Genomic DNA, 9,242 nt, shown 5'->3' on the forward strand with positions numbered 1-9,242 from the left:
AAATCTAATTACATATGGACAATGCAATTTATACTTAAACTGGATTTAACCATGAATAAGTACTCATTTTAATATGAGTGAATATTGAATGCATCCTGAATTGAAGTCTGAAACATAAATATATTTTAATTACTTATTATAACTGTGTTGTAACTCAGAAATACACTTACAAAACCCACAGAATGATGATACAGAACTTCCTTCAAGAAGTTCCACTGTAAGGGCTGAAGAACAGCAAGGAGGTGATGTTGTGAGTAAAAAAACATAAAGCCGTTAATAACCCTGCAAAATTAAAGAAATACAAAGACAACTACTTGAATTTCAGTTTTACATTATTACATCCAGAGCTGCAGTTTGTGAGGAAGTGGGTGCAGAGCACCATTCCTTGCTCATGCATACAGAGATGGCCATCTCGAGGCAGAATGCGTACCCGTATATTTAATATCAAGGAAGAGTTATTTACTTTCTTAGCTGATAAGAAACCCAAACCTGTCGAAGTGCTGAAAGATGACGTGTGGCTGACAAAACTAGATTACCTTGCAAAGACATTCAGTGAAACTGATAAGCTCAATAAAACTATGGAAGGTGGGAGCACTCATTATATTGCCCAGTGTGAAAGAATTGATGAATTGATGGAAAGTTCGTGTCGGTGGGGGGGGGGGGGGGGGGGGGGCACTACTGATATGTCTGAGTTCTTACATTCTTTCATTCAGGAATGAAACATTGACTTTGACATAATCAAACTGCAGCTGGCAACGCATCTGTCTGGTCTACTCAACAAAGTAAAAAATGTATAGGTCAGATATGTGAGTGCTGACTGTATAACAAATATTACATTACTTGTTATTAACATACTAAAGCATAACTCCCGTACATACTGATAGAACGTGTCTATTTTGTGGCTCACCTTTATCGTTTTTTCTGTGGACTCCGTGTTTGTACATTAGTTGGTCATCTACAATGAAAAAACGCTGGCATTGTCTCGGAATATTAGCCTTTCCTCTACTTTTCCCTTCACATTGACAAAATAAAACTAATAGGCTAAATGTATTACATGTAGCTGTTTTTATTTATTTAAGCAGTTATTAGATAATATGGTATATGTACATATAAGTATTAAACTGTTTATTGATATGATAGTGTTCGAGGGGAGTGTTTTTGGTGTACGTAGCTATAGTGTTGTGGTCTTGAAAGGGAGTGTTTTGAAGTGAATTCAAAGCGCATCAGAGTGTTTTGAAGGTACACTCGTTATCAGCTTACATTCAAAACGCTCTAGAGTGGTTTATACTGTGGAGTGTTCTGGGCGTCCTACACCGGCACATCTCAACCTGACAAATACTGTGTCACCAAAATAAATAATATCGTTTATGTATAATAATGTACATGTGCATGTTTATATATTCAGTTTTTAACATGGTTTAAATTACATTAAAACACTGAATGCTCATAACTACAGTTTGATATAAAACATTTATGGATCTGTCTAATGACTACTATATTTTTTGTATACAATAATAATAATAATAATAATAATAATAATAATAATAATAATAATTATTATTATTATTATTATTATTATTAGTTTCCTAATATATATATATATATATATATATATATATATATATATATATATATATATATATATATATATATATATATTAGGAAACTAATAAGAAAATATACAGTATAATTTGAAATGCATTAAAGTGAGTAATAAACTCCATTGTATAATTCTGAATAAATAAATATAAAACTATAAAAAAGGGGCAATAATATTAATCCAGAAATAGGACAACATTCCTCAGAAGCAAAAAGGTTGAGAACTCCTGGTTTAGTCGACACATTGAGTGAATCATTTCTTGAAAGGTTTGCGGAGACTCATCTGGTTCACATCTTGTGCTCTTTGGCTTTCTTCCCCGTGTGTGCGGCTCCCTTGGGCCCTCTTTGGCAGGTCTAGCCAGTTACAAACCTCACGTCTGTACACCGGCCAGAAAATACAGATGCTTTCAATTTATTAGCTTTCTTAAGAGGGACTGAGCCCAGGACTGAGGACAAACTGTGTCTCCCCCATTCAAGCTGAAAAAGTGTAAATCAAGCTTTTAAAATACATTTTAAAAATGCAATTTGTGCTTCTAAACAGCATGTGCAACGTTAAAACAGTTCCCCTTTTCATCACGATGAAAATCTTAATTTGTATGCATAATAAAAATAATAATACTTTAAAAATATTTCTTAGCATTAGCAACATTCTTACTATGTATAGAAGATTGCTCTTCGTTTTTTTTTTTTTTTTTTTTACTTTTAATTTAGGGATACGCAAATACATTTATAAAATACTTCTTCCTGTGCTGTAGGTCTGGCCTCACTCTGGTAGACCACTGAAGTAAGACTGACACAGGAAGAGACACCATCGAAGCAGTACAGTACTTAAATTTCTAGTGTGGTAATAAATAAATGTTCAGTACTGTCAAGCCTGCACATTTCACAAGAAACAATAAAACAAATTTAAAAGTGTCAGAAAGGAGTGCTGGGCACCCTGTGTTTTAAACAGATATACCCACCTGTAGTCAGATAAAAGGTAAAGAGTTCTCCAGGTAAAAGTTAAGTGATATAGCATATCCGGTGGCTGTGCTGGGACCTTGTAGACCCTTCTTCCTTAGCTGTAAGGTCTGAAAGTCTAAATACCAAGGAGGAATTTATTGTAGCAAGAGGAAATCTCAAGCTCTAACAGATGTGCACACCAGATGCAAAAATCAAGCCTTTAAACCACAATTTAAAAATGTGTGCTTCTGAACAGCATGTGCAACGTTAAAACCTTTCCCCTTTTCATCGCGATGAAAATCTTAATTTTTGTGCACCATAAAAATAATAATACCTTAAAAAATATTTCTAGCATTAGCAACATTATTACTATGTATTGTTGTTATGAAGATTGCTCTGCTTTTTCTTTTTTACTTTTAATTTAGGGATGCGCAAATACATTTATAAAATACTTCTTCCTGTGCTGTAGGTCAACTCCATAGTATGTGAATGCATATATATATTAAACAAAAAAAACTGGATATAAAAGTCTGCAGAAAACCCACTCAGTAGTGCTAAGCTTTAGGTACGATTAGTGTCATGAGCTGTTGTGATAGAAGTGATATTAAATGTGCCATAGCGATCAATAATTGATTAATGGATTATAAATAAACATTACACATCCGAGAAATGAATGAAACTGTATGAATTGTAAGAAATGTTATGTCATATTGAAATGCACAGTAATAGCATGGCAGACTACAAAATTATTTTGCAAATATAAGGGATATAGCCAGATAATTATTTTTGGCTGGCTTGCCAACAGCTATAAAACAAGGGAAACGAGTAGAGACCCCACATGCACTCAAGTTTGTCTGCGTTCAGTCTTTTGGGAGGAGCGGCTATTAATTAATGTCTGTATGTTAAATATAGCCAAACTGATTTAAATGTATGACTAATGTGTCTGAAACCCTAGCCTAAAAATACCATAGTAAATAATAACATGCAGTAAATGCTTTGACTTAAGTAGTGCTGAAATCAAAGCCACTCAGTTACTGCAGTAAATTGCTGTGTTGTTAAGTATTGATTTTCTTTTCATACTGCACTTTCAAAGCCAGACTGCTCCCTACATACAGATAGACTGTATTTGTAGATGTGGATTTTTGGCTTGGTTTGTCTGGAAGCACTCTCATCATCTAAGGTTAGGATTGAATATAGCCATTCTTGCAGTTTTGTCAATGGGCACTGTATTTGGTGCAGACTTTCTTAATATTGAAAAATGTTACAAAACAATTAGTAATAATAATAATCAACCCCCACTTCTCCTAATATATATATATATATATATATATATATATATATATATATATATATATATATATTAACATTATTAAAATTAGCAAGAAACAACTGTGCTGTTGTTTTTCCTTTCATGGGAAATGGGTGCAAACTCTACATTGGCATCTAACATTTTCATTTTCTTATAACAGGGTGCACCCAATGTTAAATATCCCTCCAGCGACCTGGCTCTTTAACTCTTTTTATTCAGCACTGGGAGATTTAGATCTTTAAAATGAGGCCCTACTTGTGTATTTGTATTTGATGACCATATTAGGAGATAGTCTTGAGTGCGAGTGGTTTGGAATGTTACTGCTGTGCTGAAGACAGACCTACCTCGGTGCAGTAAACAAACATTTTCACACACAATCTTTACAAAATTAGAGAAATGGTGACATCGAAGGCACAAAGACCTATTTTCCGATAAATATATATATATTTTTTTTGCTTTTGTGGATCAGATGCCGGGAGCTGTTTAGGGTTATGTTGCCCTGGTCGCCACCCTGCTGGCTATTCAAGCCACAGTGAACAGCCCCATCTTGTGGCACATGATCACGGTGCCTGGGACGAATAATTTGAATGTTTTTTTTTTTCTTTTTGTTTTCTTTTGCACATTTTCAGTTAATCCGTTTTTGGTTGCTTTTGGTCCCTTTTGTATATATGGCCATAATTCCTTTATTTATTATCTAATTTGTTTAATTTTTCCCATGTTCCCTACATGTTGAAGTTACATTGTACACTGTCAGATTTGAGCTGGCCATGGTAAAATATCTTTTTATAGACAATAAATAATGCGTCTCTCTTTTTCTGTGGTTTTTGTTATCTGTATTGAACAGGATGGGGTTCAGACTATTTCCCTCTTTTTAATGAAAGCCTAGTGTGTGCACATTCATTTCATGTATGACATGTACCTGTAACCTTTATAGTTAAATAGTTATAGCCACAAATCAAACAGTAAAAAAACAGGTGATAATAGCTTGGACCCTAAGAAACCATAAACATTTGAATGAGTCAGACACCCCCATAAAATAACCAAGTTAAAGTCTGACAGGAAGACTGCGCTTAGCCTGTGGTCCCCAGAGGTTTCCTCCCATTGTGTAGGGAGGAATACAGAGAGAGTGAGCGAGTCAGTAGTTACCTAGCAACTACCACAAGCAGGAAATGTGTGTCCCTAAAGTAACACCACATATAATATTGTGAACAAAAAATATAAACACCTACCAAAGCACTGTCAATAGGGTGACAGCCAGGGCGGCACTAGTTTGATGGTCTGTTTATAGTGTGCTCGAGGGATATGATTTCCAACTAATTTGTTCAGGGAAGCTGGGGAGAGGTTGGTCAGAGCTGTTTATTTAGAGCTTCTGACTTTCGGTTTTAACCGTTCAAACCCGATAAAAAAACCCTGATACAAAAAAATGAAACCGGTGGCTAGCCAATAAATACCGGAGAAACTGTGGAAACGGTTAATCAATTCATGTTGACTTTAACCTTTTCCCATTAAAAAATAAAACCTACTACAAAAATAATAATATATACAGTTCCCAGTGCTGCTGGGCAATGTCCTGCCTTCCTGACTTGTATTTATCATTGATTCGTTCTGAATACTTTTAACCCGTCTCAACTAATGAGTGACAGCACATTCCTACATTTCTAATGGCGAATCTGCTCGCAAGACATAAAACGAGATTACAATCAGGAATGCAGGCTTGTTAGTGGGATTTAAAGCTGTATTACAGTTAAGATACAGAGGATTTAAAACAGACTTGTGGCAAAATGTAAAAAAATGCCTACACACAAACACCCCAGAAGAATGTGCCCGTGACCGCAGGGATTTCATTGTGGAAGATAGCAAAGGAAAGAAGGTACAACTTAAGTGTGCAAGTACTGTCGAGTTACTACTATACATATTTTGACAAAAAAAAAAAATGCTCATGTAACCAAAAACACTAATTTCATACAGTATATCAAAAATGAAAGCCCCGGAAAAAAAAAACAGGCTACATAAAACTCAAAAATGGCTAAAAATAAAAATAAATTAATAAAAACCAAAAAAAAAGAATCCCTATGTATATTTTTAAACTGTTTCAGAAACACTGGTCCTGGTTTTGTTGTTATCATTCAAGTTTTTTATACTGGGCTCCCAGCTCTTGCTATCCGAATCAGTCTCTGGGAAAGTTTCCTGGCAACAGTCTACCTTTCCATTTCAGCTGTTAATGATATTGCCTGGGAAGCTTGCAGACTTGTCTGCAGATTTGCTTATAAAACTATGCCAGCATAGTTATTATGCTTATAAGTACGTGTGACGGAGTACACCCCGCCCCTCTGCATATTAGGATTTGTATTTTGTATTTGTTGATTATTAGTATGTTATGTTTGGCAGGACGAGCGAGGTGCCGTCTGCCATTGTTTATTAATGTTTTGTGTTTTAAAATACCTTGTGAGAATGCGTGACTGTCAGCTACTGATTATTTAATTAGCTGACAGTCACACAGAATTATTAAACCTGTGCAAAATGTGCCCGATGAGTTAATAGGATAATTGATAGTTAATCCCTTGGTCACCACTATAAGAACCTGCAGCTTTGGCTGCACGGGGTTGGGTGTACAGTGAGGAGGAGGTACGGGAGAGAGACAGATGAGAATTCAAAATAAAAAAGAACAATTGCTACTCGTACTGGAAGCACCAGCGTGGTACTTGTTGTTTGTTAGTACTTTGTTTGACTGTTTGTTTTGGCCACCGCGCCTTTTTGTTTCTGTAAAGTGTTTCTGTTTTGTTAAACCTTTTTATTTTATTCCTTTATTAAACGTGCAAGCAGCACATCCCTACTGGGTCTGTGAAGTCACCACCCAAGCTATCTTGCCACAGTGTGCCATAAAGATTTAAAAAAGTATAAAAGAGCTCTGAGGTACCGGAACGCATGAGAAAAAAGTGACAAACACAATGTAGCCAGACAATGTAACTATAACCTGTGTTGAGGTGTCATCTTTAACCTTGGCTACAATGCTTGCTGCCGCTAAATGGGCCTTGGTTCGAGCATGTTCAAAAACCTTTTTTTCTGAGGGCTCTTTGTTGTTTTTTTTACGTCTGAGGCAGAGGACGTTACTGTACATTCCACACACTCTTTGCTAGTTTCATTCCTCCCTATGATTAATACTTCTAAGTCATCTTGAGTAAAGTCAGCCAAATTACTAAATAATATTAATAATAATAATAATAATAATAATAATAATAATAATAATAATAATAATAATAATAATAACTGAGATATACACCTAATTTCCAAAATAAATAAATACAAACATCTACTGGTATTGTAACGTTATTGTACACAAGGCTTAATTATATAACTTGTGATTACATATTTGACCTTGAGGAATGAATGTATTTTATACATGACGATTTACAACTATGGTTAAATATTTTATAATTTAATAATGACAATGATTCCCCTTAGTCCACAAGGTGAAACGTAGTATCAGCTATGATACAACAACCTTTTAGGAGAATACTGAACATTCTAATGGATGACGTTCTTAAACGTCTATTATATTTTACACGCACATTAAATATACATTTTCTAAATGTTATTTTACTGTGTTAAACACTAAAAAATACTAAAGATATACACGTTTGTTTATATAAAATGTACATGTTGCGGTTATGGGTGTGCTTCAACGTGTGATTGATTACATGACTAATCCCAGTTTACTGGATAGAAGATGAATTGGGCAAACAGCGTTTTGCTCTGTGCTGAATAAATACCACGGATTAGTTCCACAAATACCACTCGTTCGAGGCTCTCATTTTTGTTGTTGTAAAAAACAATGGGTGACTCCAAATGTATAGAAAAAAAAACACATAAGAAATGCAATTGACTATTTTTTTTAAAGATTAAATTAGATTAGATTGATACTGATGGCTAAACAATGCTAATGGTTCAAACTGTTATGTTATCTCCAGTATTCTAAATATATATATATATTTTTTTTTCAAACTATATTTAATTTAATGTTTATGAACCAAGTCAACCAAATATAGATCCTCCCTAGCTTTTGTGATGTGCAGTTCGTGAACGACTCGTTTTTTCCGGTTCAGATAAACCTACGTAAACAATCTCAATGCGGTCTACATTGATTGGTTTTGTGTCATTGAATCAGTGAATCAAATGAACGAAATGAATCGATTCACCAAACTGAACTGAATCAAATGAATCGAGTCACTAAAAATAATCGAACTGCCCATCACTAGCCCTCCCCGACCCCGTCCATCTCTCCTGCCGAGTCTGACTCACTAGTGACCTGCTAGCTAGTGGAGGACGTACCGGTGGTGAAGCTGAACTGGCGGGATTAAGCGCAGACAGCGCTGCTAGCTAAGGCATCGCCATCAGGAGCAGTTTCCCCCTCATTTTTGATTTGGCTTTCCTTTCCCACGACACGTTTCAAATTCAGTAGCGACGACTAGCCTAGGCTACGTGACGTGATCACGTAGGGACCTCTCACTAGCTGACCACCACTGTTTCAAGATCAGTTACTTACCTCGCCGGCTCGCCTCATAACCTCTATGTACAAATAAGAGAGCAGGTCTGGAATCGGTGTGGCAGGATAGGATGCGCTTTTACGGGTGGCGGGAGAAATAACGAGGAGGCAGAAGCAACTTTAACTCTGATCGCTTTTATTAGAATGTTTACAGTGCAAACAGTGGAAAAAATAATAAATCATGCCGCGAGAGGTACCGGATCCGGACAAATAAGGTGCCGGAACGAAAAAAGTAAAATCTGAGAGGTGCTGGATCCTGTTCCGGCAGGATCCGGCTCAAATTAAGCACTGAACATATGGCCCTGTAGTCTTCAGAAATATGCACGTGGTTATGTGGGTACTGAATGTTAATTTTTATAAGCTTCTTAAGGCGCAATTAGACAATAACATAGCTTTTATGTTTTCGAAGCAACATGATATAGTTATTATTTAATAAAAAGTGTATTAAACCTTCAATATACTAACCTGGATATAAATTAATAAAGACAGCGTCTGCATTGCTGCTTTTTTCTTCAGTGGTCAGTGAGGTTCTGAAGAGCAAGCGACAACGCCGGTCTATATCTCTCTAGCCCAGACGGCGCCACCGACAGGCTGCCTCCCAGACTACAGGGCTTTAGTATACACAAAAAAATATGCATTATACAGATATTTCACAAGCATTAAATTATTCTTGCCGGTAAGTACTTTATTTATTTATTTTTAAAAATATTTTTAAACATGCACCCTGAACAGCAGTAGTTAATGTGATGCAAAACTGGACCTTAGTTATGAGGTTAAGTTCTCTTTATTAATGGTTTTACTTAATATATTATCTGTTTTATGTTTGTTTTGTTTGTTTTTAAATATTGT

General features: G+C 35.6%; 1 long non-coding RNA gene across 1 annotated transcript; it reads right to left on the reverse strand.

Moving 5' to 3' along the window:
- Positions 1-1,770: 1,770 nt before the first annotated feature.
- On the reverse strand, positions 1,771-8,916 carry LOC131704971 (uncharacterized). Its single transcript, XR_009310086.1, has 3 exons — positions 8,859-8,916; positions 2,562-2,677; positions 1,771-2,076 (listed from the first exon to the last, which is right to left on the reverse strand). It is a non-coding gene; the product is annotated as an uncharacterized LOC131704971 (long non-coding RNA).
- Between the last annotated feature and the right edge of the window lie 326 nt (positions 8,917-9,242).

The sequence above is a fragment of the Acipenser ruthenus genome, chromosome 33 (assembly GCF_902713425.1).
Source record: "Acipenser ruthenus chromosome 33, fAciRut3.2 maternal haplotype, whole genome shotgun sequence".
Classification (NCBI taxonomy): domain Eukaryota; kingdom Metazoa; phylum Chordata; class Actinopteri; order Acipenseriformes; family Acipenseridae; genus Acipenser; species Acipenser ruthenus.